Here is a 21,506-nt window from a genome sequence, read left to right as displayed (position 1 = left end):
TCGCAAAAAGTCGTAAACCATTTTTCCTCTCTCCCTTCCCTCTCTGCCTCTCCTCTCTTCCGTCCTGTGTACACGGCGGACAACGAAATAACTGAACATACGCGCGGAGACCGAAAGGGCGTCGTCGAAAATAATCGTTTAATCTGCCCGCCTGCGACGAAATCCCGATTTAGTCTGTTTCCGACGTCGTCGGTTTATTTTTACAGCGGACGCTGGTCCGTTAAAGAGATTGCTTCTCGTTGGTCGCTTGTCCATGAATTTGAATTAACAGGGAAACTGGGTGAAACAGATTTCGTAAATCTCGCGGTTACCTTCAACGGAAATGACTGAAAATTGATCGTGACTGTGAGTCAGAATCGAGATGCTTGTGGGAGTCGCGTCGAGATTGACGATACGGAGGTTAATTTATTCGAAAGCGTAAGATGTAGAGTATAATAGGATAGAATGCTGGTTCAAGCCGGATCTCGTAGTTTAATGGTAGGTTCGTGCGGTGTTCGTAACAAACCTAACTGAAAAATGTTCACGTAATTGCTATCGTACGATGGAAATCACGTTCGTGTCAACCAAGAATGCTCGACACCATTACAATGTGATCTGTTCCTCTTTTTTTCTCTTTTATTGGTTACATTACTTTCATCATTCGCTACCGTAGCGAAACACAAATGCCAGGGTAGCTTCGCAATAATCCGTCGTCGTATAATACGCACCGATCCCCGATAACATCGAATTTCGTTTATCTGTTGTCTTTTTTCCCCAGGTGTCGGTTAAAATCGTCGATTTTTGTGGACAGAAAAAGGAACGAAGAAGTAAAGAACGAACTTGGTTGAACGATTTTACCATCGACTTGGAAATGATTTATAAAACGCAATTGAAACACAACCGTCACGCGAACTCGTGACAAGCTTTCTTCGGTAAACATTGAAATTGGAACGGTTGTAAAAAGTAACGTTGATAGAAATTATACGAACTCGGGAAATCCCATCACCAAGAAAAATTACAGAGATTCGTTTCGAGTACTTTTTGAAATGTTTCTTCCTCACAATTCAGTCGACTGTCTTCGCAAGTGCCATCTTTCACGGTACGGTCTTCGTTAAAAACGTTATTTTTTATCGAATTTTTTATCGAGTATTTTATATCGAATCGCGTTCTCGATCTCGCTGTCGTTACAGCGACTATTTCACCGAGGACATATTTTTTATCCGATGCATATACATGGCGATCGCGACGGACCCAACACCGAGGGAAAAGTCGACAGAAACAGAAAACTATAGGGAGAAGAATAGATAGAAATGACGATTATTCGAATCGCCTGACATTTCGTCGGCCAACTTTGTGCTCCTCTGTCCAGCAATTTTCCTATTTGGGTCAGGCAAGATGACACGGCCCGCGACTCTACCCTTCCGTATCTCTCTGCTATTCCGGTACAATCGTCAACGAGAGAGCAGAGAGCAAAGAACGATATCGAGCGAATTGGAAGTACCAAACGCGAGCAAGAGTCTGCTCTTTCTTTTGAACGTCGGTTAGAGATTGCTCGAAATACAGACGCGGGCAAGCAATGGGGAAAGAGGAATGAAATCCGTGGACGAAATTCGAGCTGCAACGATTTCCACGTTGAACGTATTAGTCTCGTTAATTCGCATGAAAAAGCTCTCCTAACGAGAGGATTTAAAACAGCCGAGATTTTTTTCTCCTCTTTACCTTTTCAGTTCTATCATCCTATCTACGTTAAGTCATCACTATTTACATAAATTGCTTGGAACGTGATCGAATTTTCATAAATTGCGAAACAACGTAAATAATACCACGTGAAGTGAAAATCGCAGGAGAAAAGAACGACACGTACGTTTTTGGTGGTTTTCCGCCTTTATCGTCGTCCTATGATAAAGCGAGACAATGTTAACACGACATAGGTGAAAATGAAATAACCTGTCAGGTTCAAAGATAGAAACTATATTGTAGATCTCAAAGATGTAATTATTAAGGCAAGTAAATAATATTTTAATAGTATATATTTTAATAGCTTCGCGATAAAAGAAAATAAGAAACGTGACTTGTCACGTTCTTTCCCTACGTAATCTTCGAATACGAAATTCCTAAAAATTTCAAATACAACGGACACGATGATCGGAGTAAATATAATACAACGAACGTAACGAATGACGATAAATTTCTCATTACAGAGGAGGGAAATAATTAATCGGCGACAGTTGCGTTCTCTATGCAACAGCAGGGCCGTGAATTTGCCGCAAAACTCGCGGCAAATCGCGGGGCAAGCACGACGGTGGCGCGATTGCGACAAAACGCTCGTAATTACATTCCGGAAGTGAGCAGGTCGAAAAGCGACGTGGCGTGCGTTCACGGTATCGTTTTGTGTCTTGGATAATTGCCGACACGCGATCCTGCCACGTATACCAGTCGGGCGAACACAGAACATCGTAGTCTGCACCTGCTAATGCGCCGTTTCACGTGCGTGCGCGACGTTCTACGCTGCATTCCGTAAAAATAAAATCGCCATTAGACCACGGCTACCTCTGCCCGTTCGCAGTTAACATGTTTCTTTTTTCCCTCGCTGGCTCTCCCTCACGAGCCCTCGATAAATCATGGTGAATAGAAAAGGAAGAACCGGGCTGAAGCCAATTCTTCTCGAAGTGGTATGTATTTTTCGATCGTAGAGAGCACGCGTTTAAAATGAGAGTTTACGAAGAGTACACGATGATAAAAGTTATCGAAGAAGGAGTTAACGCGATCGACAACTACGATAGTAGTCGAGACAATCGCGAAGCAGCGTATTTATCTAATATTAAAAGTTCTTAACTACCGGCACTATGGAAGCAACAAAAACTGCCATGCCGAGCAATGCCGAAGAAGGTGGGGAAGAAGAAGTGGAAGGGGGGATAAGAAAAGCGCGAGAAAGAAAAAAAAAAGAAGATGACGAGACTCTTTGGCGAGTGCTTCTTTGGAATTCAACGAGCAACCGAAGAATGGGCTTATTCAGATCAACGTTTCTTAACGAGGAAAGTTATGCTTACCGGCAGTCTTCGCGTACTCTTCAACAATTTCATAGAGTAAATCAAAGAAGACTCCTTACGTAAATTCATTTTTTCTTTTTCTTTTTTCTTTCTTTTTTTAAATCATAGTAGATACGTTTATTCGTATCTGACTGGAGCGTTTCTCTTTCCTCGGTTTCGCCTGCAATCGCGTATGACCTCGAGAAAGAAGGAATAAATATCTAAGCCAAATTTTGTCATTGTCTTCGCACCCCATGCCTATTTCCATTGATCCTCTCTATCTGGAATTCGTATAAGAATCCATACGAAATCTCTCTATTTCCCTGGTAGGCGTGAAACGTTTTGCCGATGATTGCACGGCGACGCCATCTCATTCACGAGCACGAGGGGGTATTTCCCCGCTGGGAATATAATCATTCTTTGTAACGCAAAAATGTGCATCGGCAAGCTCGAGCGTTCTTTAACGGTTAAGCTTGCACACTGTCGCGGAACGAGGGGAATACCGCGGCAACATTTTTCCGATCGGCAACGTATATCTTTGTAACTGTAAGAGCACTTCGGCTCGAGCACACTCGAGAAACCGTTTGAAGTCATCGAAAGAGAGAGAGCCAGATGGATAGAGGGGATGTAGCGAGACGAGTCGCTGATGTTTGCGTCGAACGGACTCAAAGAGAACACTCGCCGTCAAGAAGAGAGGGAAAAAAAGAAGAGAGTTTGGTAGGTATCCGACGAAACACGAACAAATGCCGCGAATCCATTAGACGTCTCGATTAAAACTGCACGGATCGGATTCGGCTACCGTTTCTTCCACTTCTTCCACTTCTCCTACTTCGCAGGGACGTGATCGTACTTCGAAACACCGGGTTTATCGTGAATTTTTTCGACGAAAATAGATTCGAGTAGACTCGACTGAGTTACATTCCGCAAGCTAGAGCGGATCTCTTTTTGATCGGTTCGTGAACGATAACGCGCAACTCGAATACAGGCTTTCATAAATCAAGGAAATTTAGAGGCAGGCCCCGATGTAATACCGAGGCCAATTGGAAATTTTGATTTATAGTGCTTATCAAGAAAGCCCCTGTAATAAGTCTCTTAAAAAGCGCACCTACAAATCGTCCATAACTCTTTTCCCGCGACAAAGCTCCAAATCCCCGATACGTTAACCCGGGTGTAGCTTCGAACGGGAGATAATACGTACTTTTTCACGGCAGTCCCTGGATTTCCGGGGACATATCGTCGAGGATCCTCGAGCCACCTTTGATTCCACGGTAAGTCTTCGAGATTCGATATTACCTGTACCACGACTGCTGTCTATGAAACATTTATCTCACAGCACTGAATCGGTCGCGTTCCTCGTAAAAAATCGACGAGAGATAAAACCGTGCGATGTTAAAAATTCACTGCGAATCACGGGTCACCAAGGATTATCGATCGATACGCCGCGGTTTAGCCGGCCTAGCCTTCGGATTAACAGTCGCTACGGATCTTCTTCTTGCTGAACTTCTATGTTCGATGGAACGATCGTTGCACTGATCCCTTTGTACATGTCCCTTTTATTTTCTCAATTTCGAGCTGTTAGCTCGCGCGATGCGTTTATATTTCGTATCGTTGCGATGAAATTGATCGACGAACGCAGCTCGGCTGGCTTCTATGCTTTGTCCCTCGCGATATTTTGTCCGATGCAGGAGACCAACGTGAAAAATTGTTGCACGCTGTTTCGTTTTTAATTAATAATGTTACCGTTGTCTTTTTTTTTCGCTCTCCTCCGTCGTTGGTTCGTTGCGTACTGGCTATGTTTGATTAATCGATAACGATAACGGTCCTGCGGCACAGCGAGTGATCAGCGTAAACCGCGTGCAACGGACTTCGATAAATGTAGCTGGTTATTTATTGGTAAAATCATGCGTGTGGTACACGTAACACCGCGATAGTAGGAGGAATGCGATCATTCGCACCACGCCAAGCCTCTGATCACCGGTGCACGATCGATCCGGAAATATTATAGTTCCGTTACGGCTGGTCGGTGAGCAAACGATCGTTGATGATCCTCATAAATCTTGAGAACGATTTACAGACCACCGGATTTCCTGTATAAATCCACGTACCAGAACAACGGAGACTATTTTTATTCAAACTTATTCTTATATTTGCCTGGCCATCCAACACCAGGCAAACGTATATCGCGATTTTTATTACAGCCAGAGATGTATTAAAAAGTACTCTAGCGAACGACGAAATCGTTCCCGATTGATGTTACAACGACTCTATTATCAAGCTAATTCTTCGAAAAAGGAACAAAATACTAAATGAGAAATTTCTGGCGGTGACAATAGTTTACACCGAGGGCGTTCTCAGATGATCGTCTACTACACGTTCCCGTTCCAATTACAAGAACGCCACTTCGGCACGTTCGCTCACCCTTTGCCTGTCGATGACTCCCTTCACACCGTCCGTGAATACGGTATTTTACTTCCGATAACGAACTCCGTGATCCTGTCGATACTTACTATTTTAAACAAAACCATGTAACGATCTCTTCCTCGCGTAACAGCAACGTTCTAACACAACAGTAAACTCAACGACGAATCACAGGCTCGTCTCATCCAGAACGAGAATAATCCCTCCGAACCAGTCGATAAAGGGGATAAAAAAGGCATAAGAAACAGGCATGAAAACAAAACGATCGTGTACGTGTGTATGGTCGTGCACGATCAGAGGCAGCGTGCGAACGAGACAAATCTTGCGTGACGTTTCGTCAACGTCGAGGATCGTATCGCGCACCGGCTCGAACTCGACTAACGACGACTCGGATCCCTTGGTTCGAATTTATTCCGAGGGCGCACCGATGGTCCCCCGTCGGGTCGGAACCGCGCGAAGAACCGCGAGCGACCAACGAAACTCGAGAGTCGAAGAGCTCGCGTGTAATAACCGGCCAGCACCCCGTTCGTTCGTAACTTCCTTCGTCCTTAACGACGTGGACGACGGTTAACACGACGACACGCCGCGGTTGACTAGCTCGTGGTACAACATCCCGAAGCCCCTTTAGCCACGACGAGGCTACTGCTGCTGAATGCTGGCTGGTGCTGATGGTGGTGCCGGTGCTACTGCTCTACCCGCCTCGTATATACTACACGGCGAACACGGACACGCGCGCCGGCATTGCGCGAGCGCATTACCTCGCGCGATTCCGGCAGTAGGGGTTGTTTGATGCCTGCCTCCTTCGGAAACGTTCTTTTTTCCCTCGCACCGCCACCTTCGCCAAATTTTTCAGATTTCCGAATTTCTCACTGAATGAAACGGACAACATTTTCCAATGTTTCGGAACGATTCTGTTTTTGCTCTTTGAGACGGAGCAAGCGGATGAATTACGAATCAGTTTCGCGATTATGAATACGAAATGAGTAGTTTTCTCGTGCTGGAATTTTAATGTAGATCTAGAAGGTCTTTGGTTAGTATTTATTTTTCTATATAAATCAGAGTCATTATTCCGTAGATTCGTAAACGAAATTTTGTTGCGTTCGAATCGTTTAAAATACACTTCTTTAAAACACGATCCACAAAGTGCACAAGCTGTTATGTGACTTTATTTGCCTGGGTCAACCGCAAGCCTATCAGTCGCCCGTAACCTTTGCCATTTATTACAAACTCACTCGCTTTTCGTTCCATTTAGTCTGCAAAACTGTAAGATCCTACAATTCCAAATGGAACGCGAGAGAAAATACAAAACGACGCAATACGATTGTCAAGAGTTACGAGTACATCGTGAGTTATTGTAATTATAACAATATATTTATTGAAATATATGTATTTCACCTCGTTATTTCTGCACCTCGGCCGACCAAAGTTTGTCTCGTTAGATTGACACAGGCAACCGTTCAAAAATGATTGTGTGTCATTTGCGTGAGAGAATTACAAACTCGCTAACTAGAATTGCGATTGACGAATGGTACACGATTATTGATTGCTATTAATGTTTAGCAGCATGGCTATTGACAGATGAATGGTAAATAAAGTAACTTTCGTAACTGTTGATTTTCATATGGATCATTTGTTTCGACTATACAAAAGCGAGGGAGAGAGAGAGAGAGAGAGAGAAAACCAATATTTATATTAAATAAATTATTCATACCGACAGTTCGATTGGCTCGGTAAGCATTCCAAACCTGACCAACGAACTTTCAAAACTTCCCACCACCGATAAAATCAGCCGGGGGCAGAAGTTTTAACAGAATTATAGGAAATGTTTTAAAGAATGACCAAGGTAGGATTCAATGATCCTGACGTGTTCGGAAAGCAACATCCTCGAAGCATAATCTACGATGATAGCGGCATAACAATGTCGGGCACACGCTCAACCGATTTGCGCCCCCGCATCGGCTATACGCTCCACGCCGATCGAGCACAACCAACTCGTAAGGAATTCCTTGATACTTACCCCACAGAAGAAATCGCTTCGCCAGCAGTCCTACGCGAACCAACAAAATTTCAAGGCGTCCTCCACACGCGTATATTTCACGATAAACACGAGCATCCTTCCGCGACGTGGCACCGAACAAGGGATGAACAAGCTGCATTGATATTTCTGTCCTGTAAGAGATTATCAGAATTATTCTACGAAGTTCTATTGACTTTTATAATTAAAAAAGATTATTACATGACAAGTAGGTATGATAAGTTCAAGTATTTTAATATAAAGTGGATAAAAGCTTCGACTCGTTCTTTTAGCGATCGATGAATTTGAAAATTTATAGAATCTATGGGGAAAATCTAGCCATGTAAATATTTGAACACTAAATAACCAAATTTTACGAAAAGATAATTTTGGTAATACACACGTCGTTCATTGACAAGATATTAGGCTCTAGGATTGTTCTCGTATAAGAAACAAACAATGTGACGTATCACCATTTTCCCTACGACCTCAAATTTAAAAAAGCTGTTATTTAAAAAATTCACAGGCCAAACTCAGCTTCTCTCTGTTAATTTCACAACGATCGATCGATCGATGATAAGTACTTTTTCACTTTATTTTCTCACCTCGTTGGAGCGGAGAGTTGCGATACCGGTAGAAAAAATATTGCTTCTAGATACCGGATTCTCCTTGTTTATTTTCGCATCGGATAGTATGGTATCTGGTACGGTATAGGGGATTTTCTCTATGCGAAGTTTCATAGTGATCGATGCCCTTTGTCAGCTTTGAAAATTCTCCAGGTCTTGCGTTAAAAATCCCAAAGTTCGAGCGATAAGAAATATATATCGGTACCGGCCTTTCGCTCATGACAGTCTATTTACCGAGAATTCTCCGGTTCTCGTTGTTCACGCAACTTCCACGCAAGGAAGGAACGGAACGACAGACGGGAATGTCGTGACCGTGAAAGCGAGTGTTATTTCACGAACGTCGCGGTCGCGATATCGTTGAAAATTCGCCTCGTCGCCATCTTCAACGCAACACGAATAACGGGCAATCCCAACGTGTAGAAGCATGGATACGTATCCTTTATTTTCCTCGGACAATAACGTTCTCCGGCGCGAGGTGAGCCGCGTTACTTTCCTTTGAATTTCGTCGTTTCATTGCGAGACTCGTCATCCGAACACTGAGTCCCACGGGGTCATAAACACGCATAGCTTTGGTCGTTAAACATCTCCGACTTGATGAAGTTTCGACGAATGTTCTCGCTGTTAAGAGATACTGTCATACTGTCGATGTCTTTCGTTATCTAACAATCGAATCAGTACGCGACACCCAGAGACTCTCGAGATGCAACATGCAAGACAGATAAATCAGAATAGACGAACATGGGAGAGAATAAAATCTGGATGAAAGATATGTGATTTCTGCGTCTCGGTGTATCGGGAAAATATAAAAATTTCAACCGAGAGAATTTATAAAAGCAACGCCGTCTAAAAAGGAGCGGCGAGGTGGGAAAAGTTGCGCGAAGAAATTCTAGAGGATTCCCAAGTTTAATTGGAAGAAGAGGATCTAAGTTGTTCCGGCCAGCGCGAAAATGTATTACGCCGTTTTAACTGACGTTGCAAGTACTTAAAGTAGCATTACCTATTCATCCGGAATAATGCGCTAACTACGAAGAGAAACCTTCGAAATGATCGATCTTTCCTACCTCCGTAAGCCTCTACCTTAGAAAATTCAAACGTTCGATTAACGCCTTAATCGATGATCCATGTAAAATATCAACCGTGTTTCTCGATAAATTCCTCGTAAATGGCGCAACAGTGCAACCATCGCAATCGGGCAATGGTTGAAAGTTCGGTGTAGTTCTGTTGTTCGATAAGTAGTAAAACCTAAAGTTCGACCCTGACAAACTCTTAAACCGCTCGTAATTATTTCCTCCCAAAGCAAATTGCCTGTCACAGAGCCGTTCGGTTCAAACCTCAACGCGCACAATCGCATCAGGTATGCTGGAAGCACTTGGAGACACTTCTCTGGAAATACCGCGTACACACCTGGCTCTGTGTCTGCGTCTGCGTTCGCAGTGGGTAATGCCAATTTGTGACGCGTAATCCTTGCTGCCGTGCGTAAGCGCGGAGAGACAGAAAAGCAGTCGCCGTTCGTACGTGCCTACCAGGAGCCACCACATCCTCCGTATCTGCATCCCTGCATCAGACGATGCTTTCAATTCCGACCAGGAGGACACATACGAGAAACTAGGTAACGAACGCAGCGTCGGGGCTTCCTACCGAATTTCGATTAAATCTTGAAAGTGAATCCTCTGTGAATTTAGGTGAAACTTAAGAGTACATTGTCGATACAACTGCGATTGATGTAACTCGATGAAAAGAGATTGATCGGGGCCAGAATAGAAAAGGTAGATGGGAAATGGCGAGGGGAGAAAGTTCGACGAAATTTGGAACGCAAATGTATTGTATCTTTCGCGATGCATCGATCAGATGTCAAAGTTCGGTATCCATTACGCGGTTATTTGGTGCTTTAATTTACATGCAAATATATCATCGTGGTTGCTATATATATTGGAATATGTGTGTCAATGGTCATGCGTGTATGCGTATACGTTCCTCCCACATTTACATATCCGTGGCTTTGCTGTTCTGATTAATTCCATCGAAATTAGGATCCACACATTTTTTCTATGGTAATTATCTTGGGAATCTTGTCATTTTCTTTTAAAAGAATGATCGTTTACTTTCAAAGTCATTGTTGCTACTCAGATTTTCTCTTTGTGTCCCCTTTTATGTTCTCTCTGAGGATCAATCATAATAGTTAATTGATGCGACGTTGGAGTTTACGTTCAAACGTTCGAACGAGCAGATTGACGGAGACCTGAGAAGATACGAATCGGAAATCTTAGTTAAGCCTACATAAAATACGTCTCAGCTTCCCTCCTTGTACAGGATAGAATTCAGCATGCGCCCTTAAAAGCCACTATACTAACTATGTGTCTGCATTCCCATTACAGGTGCCTCCTTCATGGTTGCTCACGATGCGCATGTTCTAATACGAGATGCGAATGAACATCAAATTACGTAAGTGATCTAGTAGAATTTGATGAGCTTGTAATCGATACACGTGACTTTCGAAAGATTCGTTCGACCGGATAATCTGTCAGTGTGTTATTCTTTCTCAAAATTACGCTATCAAGTTAACAGACGAAATCGAGTTATTTGGGTCAAGCTAAGCGAGTTTTCTTGTAATTCGGCAAATTTGATCGCCAACAATTACACACTGAGCGCTCAAAAACAGATTATTTGACCCGTTGTGAGTGACACGGCTGTGATTGATGCGCTTTTGATAAACAGTTTAGTCCAAGTGTTGTTAATCAGATACGAGAAACTACTTGAAAACTCGTAAAAGAATTGACTCGACGAGGTAAACCGTGAACGTTTCGTTCTTTCTCTGCTATGATTCTATGGTAGCAAATTAATACGTGCAACTATTTGAAGACTCGCGCAAGAATTCCGTGGAGATTTCGATGGGATTACAAATATCTCCAACGCGCAAGTTGGCAATTTAAAATCTCGCCCTCTCTTTCTCTCTCGCTCTACATTTTCATCTACACACGTTCCCGCGATTTAAATCAATTTAACGCTTCCAATGGCCGAGAACCGCTCATTATCGATCGTCGCTCTTTTCGTAGATACGCTCGACTTTACACATTCCGCACCGCGGGATCCTTGCTGTAGCTGAACGAATTTTCATTAGACGAGCAAAAAGCACAAAAGCCATTTCGAGCTTCTTCATCTATAGGTTTTCATTATTTCAATGCATTACACCGGTACGTGGCGCCGGACCATTCGCAGTTCCAATTTCCTTTTTATTTCCATAGAATTCACCGTGGTGGCGATGGCGGCGATCAAGGGGATCTCAAGAATACCATCCGCTTAAATGTAACTATAACAGACTATTTCGCAGAAATAAAATTCTTTCTAATATTGAATAACTATAACGTGCAGAGTCGCAAATAATGGTTTAATAAAAATTGATCGGAGATTGGCCGTGCGTATTCCGAGTACTCATTTATATCGATAAATCTTTACTCGAGGGCTAACGTCACCCTTAAACGAATACTTGGCAATAAGCTGCCCGCTATCGGACAAAAAAATTTGTGCGAAGTTATTTCGCAACCGTTCATCGAGGTTGGCTCCTCCGGAGACAAGGACGTAGAAAATTTCGACCATCTTTCGGCCATTGTGCCGCTGCGTAGACCATCTCCGGCTTGGTCAATAATTACGCTGTCAAGTAATTAGCTGATATGATCTAAGAAGATAGGTCGTTCCGACGAGACAAAAGAATGTCAAGCGGTCTATTATACGTTGCCACTCCTGTTTAATCCATTATTTTTATATCACCTCGTAAACTGCAGCCTCGATTGTTGCAGTTTTATAGCAAGTACAATCAACGAGTATCATCGACGGAGTTACGTGAGAACTTTCTTGTTAAAGGAGCTCTTAAATTTAAATAAGAATCGCTGTCTAATTGAAAGGACACCCACTGCTTTCTATGTACATTGCGATACAGAAGCGACGATGTTATAAATATTTTTTAGACATTCGCTTTGCATTTTACGCTAATAACACACCCAGAGAGACTCGCTAATAGAATTGAGAAATTTATAAAAGATGGAGTCAGTTTAGCTTCCTAAGGGACTCATTTCGTAATTAAGACGCTGAATGGGGTACGCGAATCAACGGTGTTTCATCTTGGATTTAAAAGAAAACTCACCCTTTTAATTTACGAGACGAATGTGACAGCGTTGATCGTGGTGGACCGATATAGTCGCTTAAAGATAATAAAGCGAATTAAGATTCAAAGCGTACATTCGCGTACTCGAGACACGACTATACATTGTAGTTTCCCCACAGAACGCGAGCCACCCTGAAACCTGACGCCCTTACTAAAATCTGATTACGCTGATTACGGACAAAATCCCAAGGCAAATTCTCACCAAATCGGCCAGACAGTAACAGCTAATAACGTATACAGAAAGGAAACATTTTCGTTTCGCGTAAATTAAAACGAAAGACGTAAATCATCTTGTGGAATCCTGGGAAACAGAGAGAAAATTCAAGAGCCGAGTAGCAGCAAACACTTTGAGAGTTGGGTAGTAGTATCATAGACGTAGACGGAAGAAACTTGAGGAACCGCGTATGCATTTCGATACGTTCAATCCGGAATGCAGTCATTTCTGTCTTGGAAAGTCACGATCTTAATGGCTGTATACGCGCTCGAACGCAGATATAACGAATTTCGCGGAACGACGCGATTCGCGGGAATGCCGCCTAATAGGAAGAATCAATAACAGGGTGGATGTTAACGATGGGAAGGAGTGGCGTTCGTTAATTATTTACAAGTTTATCGATGCATCGAGTGCAGCGTCGCGTAAAGTAAAATTGACGCGAGCCACGGTTAAAAATTGGCAAGCGACTGCTGCGAACCAATTTCTTCGTTCCGCAACGATAATTTACAGATACGGGGGGAGGGGGGGGCGAGTTGGATAAATATAATAATTGAATCTAGCTGCCAGGCATCGTTTCGTCAAGAGTTTTCATTCCTTGGTGGCATTTCATTTGGAAGGATCCATTATTTATTTGTGTAACCTAAAGAAAAAATGATAGAAACGACGAATGCTAATGCTTTTTCATTGTTGAACGGATTATTCGTCATAGAGACGGACTTTGTCGCGTCGCGTGGATACGAAAGTGAAACTAATAAGACTATGACGCGAGAACACAGCTGATATAAGCCGAAGAAGGATAGCGAAAAGTAAAAAGAGGGAGGTAGAATGAGAAGGGCAAAAAGGAGGAAAAAAATTCACACAGGATGAAAAATGCCGAACTGTGCAGGTTGTGACGTAAAGCTGAGACAGTCTTCAAAACTAAAAGGCTGTGGTGGTTGCTGACGCTGTTGTAAGTAACAGATAGGTCTGGGTAATTGCTTCACTTAACGAGAAACACGTTCGACCCTTGCGTTCGTTCCCGCTCTAACAGAATCCAATATTAACCGTCGTGCTGTTTGATATAGTTCGGTATATTCCGTACTGCGTGCATTTTGCAAGCTCTTTCGCCGTGCTCGTTTGTCTGGCGCCTCCCGGCTTCCGTGAATGTTCAAGGGTCTTCGTTACGATGTTCAAGGAATTTCTCCTGTGGAACGTGCCCTTTCCCTCTTTCGAATCTCCCGATGCACGATTTTTCCTCATCTTCTCTTCCGTGTTTAATTATGTACGTAATGCACAGGCATGAACGGACGAGAGAAATTATTTTTCACGGTAACATTTTACGCGTGAGAATGCATAAAAGAGAAAGCAGAAATAGACGGTCCGATTGATAAAAGTTATTTCAAAGCATTCACGCTTGAACTTTTCGAATTATTTTAATGTTACCGCTTTAAACAAGAATTGCAGAGCAGACTTTAGAATAATTGTACGTGGAACAGAACACAAATACCAGTATGTTATCGCAAAAGAAGAAGGAAATAATGGAGATAATTTTATTTATTCGTGCACTGTATCGAAATACATTTACTTTCACCAACCACATAGATATCCAACAAATTCCGCAAACTCCACCATTGAAGATTTTAACAAAGCTGCGACAAACAATGACGGGGATTCGTGCAACATCCTGGACTAATAAATTTTGATACATTCAAAATACGAATGCGTAGACTGATCGAATTTGATTGATTCCGAATTTTGATGTAAATTTCCACGGCCAAAGTACTACGTATCTATACACACATATCTATCCACAAATTTCATTTTACTTTGATGGAAGCACGATATTATTCATATTATAGAAAACAGATTTACCAATGCTTTGATACCTACACGATTTAAATTTTAACCGTGAATATTTTTCATCAGGCGTATGCTTTACTTTCAAGTATCTATCGACTAGCTTCAATTTTATCTGCGGACGAAAATATATTTTCTATTACGAATTTTGAAACTAGCAAAATAGTGTCGCACACTATTAAAATCCATCGGTATTGTTCCCGGCTTTCCCTTTGACACCGTGTTCAATGTTTTATTTGAAATATTTTTTCATATAGCAAGCAATTTTCGAGTAAATCGAAGTCACGAAGTTAGACATTTCGCCGTGATTAAAATTGGCTATTTCAAGTGCTAAATATATAAGGATTTCCTGTTTCTTCGTTAATATTTTAACACATTTGAATATGATTTTTCAAGAGAACGATTCGACTGCGACTCGTAGTTCCTTTGACAAGTTTGGTCCGCGTAATAAATAGAATATGATACAAAAGAAGAAAATAACAGATCTCCACCAATCGAAAGATGTAAAATCGCGCTATGACATATCATTTTTATAGACTCTCTATGTAAGCGTTATTAAAAATCGATACGAAATAATATTTATAGATTTCAATAACTCCCTACAGATGACAGATCTTTTTATTAAAATCGAAAATCATATTTCGACAAGAATGTACACTCGCGATTTCACAGTGTTCGTTGTACCTGGTCGCGACTCTTTTAAATTAGAGTTTGCGAATTATACGCTGGCCACGGTGACTGCAATGCGACTGCGATATTTTAAAATTACACTTGCGATTTAATTTAAATTCATTCGGACGTTCGATGGATTAGATCCGTTCGCTTTTTTCATTATTAGACATAATTTTCATTTTTACACGTTTCGAATAAAGAAACACGGGAATGTCGAAGCACATCGTCTCTTAATAAAGGACATTAAAACGAAGTTTGTGCTAAAATAGCCATTCTTTCATACAACTTCGAAAATTAATATTCTTCTATTCTGTTTTATAATCTTCATTTTATTAATGGAATAAAATTATATGAAAAGGAGAAAATACGTACCGACATTCTATTCATCGAAAACGTTTCATTCGTTCGTTAAAGCTTTAGCATAATATATGTTTAAAATTAATTGGATTGAAATTATTCCACATACAATACAGAAAATTGAAAGCGCGTATTAATTGGAAAATGTATCATTTCAGATTTTCTTCGTCGTCATTTTCGTCATAGCGATGGATCTAGTTTAAGTTTGAATTTAAATTAATTCTAGTCGTAAGTTCGTGTCTAGGTTAGGGTTTCAGATCTGTCAACGAGTCGCGAGTGATTTACCTGTTCCGCGGAAACAATTATCGCCATCCTTGTGAGGATCATAATTGTCGCTTCAGAATACGCAATCACCCGTAGGGCAGCCATTACATACCCATTGTAAGTAGGGAAGGTGATAGGAGCTCCGTGGTCTATCTTTCCTTACGTGGTTGATAACTTCCTCCCGAAGCTATCAATTATTTAAATAGAATCGAGTCAAAACTCGTTCGTCTCGTAGGCAACAATGTAGTGGAACGAGATACGCGTGCAATGGAGTGTAGGGAGGATGAAATTGGAAGTATAGGGCGGGTCACATTCGTAACTACCTTCGCCTACTGTGACACAGGCAAATTGGTGTTGCTTTTTATGGTATCTAGGTTTCAAAAAGTGGTAGCTAGCTAAAAACGCTAGGATTCTGAATTTTAAACACTTTACGATCTTGTTAGTTAACCCATCTCTCATTCGATATCGTGATAATCGCGTCATATCGTTGTGTTCTATCGATAATCGTTATTTGAAATTTTCTATTTGTTAAACGTTTCTGAAGATTAAAGACAAACGAGGCTTCGTATTTCGATTCAGAATCGCGCAGCTTCCCGAGATAGGTCCCGTAATACAAAACACCGGATAAATAAAATTATTTCGGACAGCTTTAGTTCTGGTTTTTTAATATCGACTATGTTTATACCGAAGATTATAATGGTTCTTTTGATCTAAACGACTTTGTCCTTTTTATACAAACCGATCAAAATTGACTAGATATTACCCTTGGTACCTACATATGACGTATTCTCGTCATAGATCTGCAGACCTTTTCCCGGAAAGCTCGTCGATTCTATACCGGAGCTCTAACTGCATGTTTAATAAGCGGCCAAGGAACTTCGCAAACATGTTACCAGTCAATACAATTATATTCTTCCGGGAAGGATAGGGATACAGCTCTGGGGAGCCTGGTGGTGAACAGCACTGATCTAGAAGTAACTCACCGAAAGAGAGGAAGTCTCGTAAACATATGTCCCTCATGGGGTATTTAATTCAGGAACACAGACAGAGCTCGAATTGCCGAGTTGGCCCACCTTGCCGTCGACAAAGGAGGACGTGGGAAAATATAGAGGAGTAGGTGAAGGAAGGCTGCCTCCTAAAGGAGCGGCCACGATCTTCCGTAGCACCGTTGCTTTTTCCTCGGACGCAGTAAATACTGAAAGTGGAGGCTACCTCAGGGACTTTGCTGCTACTCCGCCGAGTTTACAGACCCTTCCACCTACTCCTTGCCTTTTTTCTCCCCTTTTCCCCGGTTCAACCGATAAGGAGTCAAGAAAAGATTTTACACTTGGGCGGAAGGTAAAAAGGGACGGCAGTTGGTACGACGGTCTTGTTGAACCAAAGGAATCCTTTTGTTAGCACGGCTTCCATCACCTTCCGTTGCAACTTCGATCCGATAAAGCTATCGTTGAAATATATAAACCGCCGCTACGATCCTTCCGTTTATAAGTCACCGAACTTGCTAATTTCGAGCATCGTATTTCTTAAAATAGCCTCCCAATAAGATTTTTCAAGGCGCGATACGTTGTTCAGAACAATTGCAAAATGGTCGCTATGAATCGTTCGACTCGTGTTTAAGTAGCAGATCATCCGAGTAAAAGGAAACAGAGAAGTTCCGCAAACTGATAGGCTGACATTTTTGTTGCATGTTGATACTAGGATAAAAAAAAGAAAGCTCAGTCGTGAAGAGTAGACTTGGAACGGTATATACATTTAGTTCTCTCTCTTAATACGTACGTTTAATAAATTTCAACCTCATTCTGTAATTACAGCGTTCATTTATCCCCGTCTGGAGATTTATGAAGAGAAAAAAAAAAGATACATGGCGAGTAATATATATCAAGAATGCTTTCCTCCGCTCGAATGTATATCGCTTCCGTATAATATACAAAAATTAACATAAATTCGATGCTTTCTAATCCGATAACCCTATTACAACTTTAATCCAGCGATTCTCATTAAACGCTAATCAACTGCCTGTTATCCTTTTACACACAGTGGCCGGGTCACTGTGGCCGCGTAGAACGCCAGATCGGCTCATCTGGAATTCAGATTTGTGTATCCTTACGTGTTGTTATCGCACGATCGAGCACGTGGACGTGCGCGCGCGGAAACGTAACCTCGAACGTCGGAACCTGGAGCTAGTATAAAGGCTTGGGTGCGTATGCTACGCTCGTTTGAGCGAAGGGAACACAGTCCGCCAAAGAGGGGAATGATGAGGGCGGAAACGCGGGAACAGGGGAAACAGTGCCCTTAATACCGAGCAGGAGTTCAAAGGTGGACCCCGCAACAACGCATCTAATTACTTGCTTCCTCCGTGGTCCGTGGCACAGCGAATTTACATCTTGTTTGTTCAAGCACCTGTAGCAACCTATACCACCATCAGCCCATCCGCCCCATTCAGCCCATCCAATCCCCGTTGGGCCTCCCCCCAATGTAGATTGGATACTGCCTATAAACAAGCAATTGCCTTTGACTCTGAATGCTCTAGCTGCAGAAAGTCTAACCGCCACAGAGTAGCAATATCTTGTGCAGGTTCGTGTCGTGCCCGCCGGGTACCCTGCATACACTTTTCAGACTATCCAAATTCGTGGCCCGATCTACACGGAAACCTCGCTTAACCGTGCCTTTGCCACGCTATCGGAAAACGACATCTTGCGTCTCTGAGTTCATCTAATTGTTTCCGTCGTGAACTGTTTAAGATGCACGGACGAAAAATTGATTCGTACCAGTAATTGACAATCGCGGCGTGGAACGTGAAAGTCGCGGTGTATCGGTTCAGAAAATCGAGGAAACGATGATTTTTATTAATATCCAGAATGCTGATAAAATGTAGGAAGTCAGTGATCGCTGAAACCGTCCATAGAGCACAGCGCGTAGAAACGAATATTTCCAAAGTATCGTATATCATAAAAAAGAGAGTTGATGATTTGAGCGAGTGTATGATGATCGATAAAGAATCATACGTTATATCACGTAATTAAAGAAATATGTGATGAGATGCATATATCGAAATTGAGAGAAATCTAAATCTTAGATTCCATGTGATTCGAGTACGTTTCGAAGAAAGATAACTAGACGCGGTACGAATATGACCTTTTGATAATGTAGGCCGCGAATGAACAAAATCCTCGACGACAGCGGCTTATTTTCCTCGTCCGACCAACTCTTTAGTTTTGCCTCTCAAGAAACGGTGAAAGCTCTTAACAGATGCAACATCAATGAAGCTCTATGCTCGAGCGAAGCCCCGTATTTTCTTTATTTCGCTATATTTCTTTCTCCTTCGTTCTCTTTCTCTTTCTTTCCTTTAACGACACGACACCAAGAAAGAAATTATACATATATATATATCGTCAGGTGAATGTAACGTACGTATGTGTACCTTCCTCCCTGCCATCCATCACACTACGTGCATTTCCATAAGTAATTTCCTGCTGATCTATTTCAGCTTACTGCTCATCTTTATTCACTTACCAGCTGTCAATTATTCCATCGTACATTTTATAATTATTTTTCTAAACGAATTTTTCAAGATTAAACACGCTATGACGACAAGGTACACAATACCTTTTAGGAGAGACGGCCATATTTTAGAAACGAATGTGTTATACGCAACATTTACAGTCAAAGATTTTCTACCTGTGTTAGATGTCCTGCATCATAGCACATCGAAGAATCATACTTGTAAACCATTATCCACTGTCCCATTTGCATCAGGCTTGTATCGCCTTAAAATCTAGCAAAAATGTTCAATTTTTAATTTACAAATCCTTTACAACCAAGGTCATACTCTCGTTCCGACAGCAGGATCAATTACGAAGTTCAATGGAAGGAGGCGTCTCTCGGATTAATATTCCTAAAGAGCAACTCTTTGCAGATCAGAAGGGCAGACTGACAGCGCTCGGAGACAGAGTGTAATCAGCGTGAAATGTTTCTTTCACGACGATCTTGCTCATACATTTGATGCAGTCCATGTACTTTTGTCCGCTGAGCAAACAGTGGCGTAGAAAATGGCAAAATTACGAAACGTTGTCGTCGTTATACCGGCTAACAATCATCGGGCGAACATCGCGATACTATTTCGTGACGCGCTCTCTTATTTTTCTCTCATTTAAGATTCAATAACCCAGTACACGCAAACGTGCCATGTGAAATATCTCGATACTAATCTCATTCGCCGAATAAATCTGCGTTTTCGAACCGAGCCGAGTAAGCGGATCTAATATCCAGCCGGGGAAATAACCGGCATTAACTTTCGAGTTTTCTATGAATTCCGAGCTACTGGTCGACGTCGTAACAATTTGTAAGCCGAATAAATTCATGCAGTAGCGGCATGATTGGCGAGTTTCTACGATGGCGATCGATAGGAACGCGCGTACGCGATTTATAGACTGTTCGTCGAATAGAAACGCACTCCGTGTACGGCTTCGATAATGTTGCGAACGTTTGTCTAAGCCGCGACACTCTCTATATTACCAGTCCATTTGATTTTCGTCGTAACGTCGCCGATTCTACGATCACGAAACACATCGAATCAAGAGAATATAAATAATAAATCCACGATGAATAATTACCATCGGAGGACAAAGATCTACAAAACGTTGGTATTTCATGGTGTTACGACTCTCGCGTTTTCCAGCACGTTACGCCCATGGTTGACTACTCTTTGTCACATTTTTATACGTCGAAATGTAGATGCATACGTGTACAGGTATTAAACACCGTGGAAATACGCGGTCATTTTCATTAGACCGAATGAGAGAGCCTGCTAACTATTTACAAGAAAAAGTTTATCCTTTCATCTGCTCTTTAGTTTTGATCCTCTTTCTCAGCTTTGAAACAAGTATGAAAAGAAAAGAAACGTTCGATAAGCATTTTCTCTATGACGATGTATGCTCTCCGTGTGACGTATGTTAATTTTTAACATATCCCGAATTACGCCTGAAAGTAGAGAAATATGCAAATTCGAATCCGGGCTGGCTATTACGGTCGAAAATTAGATCGCGTTACACCGCATGTGCGAACGATGAGTCCATGACGGAGCGTTACAGTGAAATCATTAACCTGAATTGACTGCGTGAACGTGCAGTCAATTCAACCATAATCTAGCGTCCCGTAAACACAGGACTTTCAATCATATTAATGCAGACGCGATGCACCTAAATCATTACAATAAATAGAATAATAAATGCTAGTGGTTGGTTGAATTTCGGGCGAAATGTCGCTTCCGCGCGACAACTAGATATTCGTAGAACGTAAAAGTGCCACTTTAGGAAACTTTATTCTTCATATTTACCTATTTCTGTTTCTGTCTTCATTTTCAACAGCTTTTTCGACGATCCTATAACCTGTAGTACATGTAGATTACTCGGCTATTCCATCGTCCTTCCTTAATTAACATCAATAACTAATTCGTTGTCTATTTCCGTGGTTGACCTATTTACTTAACTTTTGTCCAATCGAATCGAGTCGAATCGCAGCGACGATTTTAACAAACTGAGACACGCGGACAGATACGGCGCGACGAAATAAACGAAACGAGATAAAGAGAAATGGAGAGAGAAATACGTGGGAGGATGGAACGCAGAATGCACAGTCACGCCGTTGAAAGTTATGCAATATGCATTACCTAAACCATCCTGAGAGACGCGTTAACGAATTGTCACGTCATTTCGTATAATGTTCCGACGCGTAATCATGGGTATTACTTCCAAGCGATTCGACAAGAATAAGATCGTTCGATGACATTGAAAAATTAAATAACCGCGATCGACTCGTCGAGCAGTCTCGTCGCGATAAAACGTAGCGTGTATCGAACGATAAACTTGGTTTAACCGATCGATGATACGCGCTGGTTCTCGGTAGGATTCAAGTAGATCGTCCCTATTATACACAGGCA

General features: G+C 41.9%; 1 protein-coding gene across 7 annotated transcripts in view; it reads right to left on the bottom strand.

The window, feature by feature from the left end:
* The window catches only part of LOC105681212 (lachesin), a 287,913-nt gene that overhangs the window by 250,098 nt on the left and 16,309 nt on the right, over positions 1-21,506 (bottom strand). For 2 of the 7 annotated variants that reach the window (XM_033322606.1, XM_033322607.1), the window contains one exon: positions 7,444-7,595. The gene's annotated coding sequence lies outside the window, so the exon portion shown is untranslated. Of the gene's footprint in view, positions 1-4,206; positions 6,118-7,443; positions 7,596-21,506 lie in introns of those variants that run through there. The other 5 variants (XM_033322603.1, XM_033322604.1, XM_033322605.1 and 2 more) reach the window with 5 other exon arrangements.

The sequence above is a fragment of the Bombus impatiens genome, unplaced genomic scaffold (genome assembly GCF_000188095.3).
Source record: "Bombus impatiens unplaced genomic scaffold, BIMP_2.2 scf_0647, whole genome shotgun sequence".
Lineage (NCBI taxonomy): Eukaryota > Metazoa > Arthropoda > Insecta > Hymenoptera > Apidae > Bombus > Bombus impatiens.
Note: the sequence above shows the minus strand (reverse complement) of the source record. Positions and strands in the feature narration are given on the sequence as shown.